We start from the raw sequence: 1,397 nt of genomic DNA on the forward strand, positions 1-1,397 counted from the left end.
GTAAATGGAAAAAGACGGGCCTGGTAACTTCGTCGTAAACGGAAAAGCCTGGTAAATCAATTCGACATAATTTCGTCGTAAGCAGATGCGGGCCTGGTAACTTCGTCGTAAATGGAAAAACGCGGGCCTGGTAACTTCGTCGTAAATGAAAATCGCGGGCCTGGTAACTTCGTCGTAATATTACGTCGCGTTTATGACAAAACGTTTTCTATATATTGAGATGCCGAGAGCGAGGCTGCCTCGTTCATTCCTCCCAAATTCCTTTGCTCTCCCTCTAAGGAACACTCCCTTTCCTCTTCTATTTTTTTTAAAGTTATTTTAGGTGATTAATTAGTTAGGTAATTAGTTTAGGTGATTAGTTAGGTAATTAGTTTAGGTGATTAGTTAGGTAATTAGTTTAGGTGATTAGTTAGGTAATTAGTTTAGGTGATTAGTTAGGTAATTAGTTTAGGTGATTAGTTAGGTAATTAGTTTAGGTGATTAGTTAGGTAATTAGTTTAGGTGATTAGTTAGGTAATTAGTTTAGGTGATTAGTTAGGTAATTAGTTTAGGTGATTAGTTAGGTAATTAGTTTAGGTGATTAGTTAGGTAATTAGTTTAGGTGATTAGTTAGATAATTAGTTTAGGTGATTAGTTAGATGACGGAATACTATAGTTTAGGTGATTAGTTAGGTAACAGAATAATTTTTTTATTATATCGTCGTAATTGATTAAATTTATTTTAATTTTTTTTGGATGGCTCCTAGAATGAAATCAGCAGCACCTACTTATGCCCAGTTGTTTGGCGATGGTTCCGGTACATCTTCTTCTGATGCAGTTCCAGACTCTCAGACTTCTCAGAGAGTTTTTTTTAGTCCTCCTCTTCCACCGCAGATGCCTCCACCTCCTCCTCCGGCGGCTGCACCTCAGTACGTCCCAGAAGGTGCAGTTCATCCGGATTTGCGTGTGCCTTCATATGCTTCATTCGCGAGATATACGGTGGAGGATTTTCTTGCCCAGCCTGGATGGGAGGGTTTGGATGTTCTAGACCCCGATAGACCCCGAGGAACTTATTGGTAAGTTATTAATTTTTATTACATTAAAATTTAAATTATTTTTATTTTCTAACGGTTAAATTGTTTTTCTCAGGTTTGGGGCTAACAACTGTGTTAGCCGGAGCGTTTTGGCGACGATTAAGGGTTACTACGACGGGGCATATCCGAACTGGAGCAAAACACCAAATCACGCTAAGATCACTTGGTTTAAATGTTTTGCGGTAAGATTTTTAAATTTAATTAAATTTTCAGTTTTAAATATATATATATTTTTACTATTTATTATTAATTGTAATTTTTTCAAAAAAATTCTGTTTCAGCAAAAGTGGCATTGGTCTTTGGGAATCACCGAGAGGGTGAAGG

The sequence above is a fragment of the Brassica oleracea genome, chromosome C8, assembly GCF_000695525.1.
Source record: "Brassica oleracea var. oleracea cultivar TO1000 chromosome C8, BOL, whole genome shotgun sequence".
In the NCBI taxonomy this organism is placed as follows: Eukaryota; Viridiplantae; Streptophyta; class Magnoliopsida; order Brassicales; family Brassicaceae; genus Brassica; species Brassica oleracea.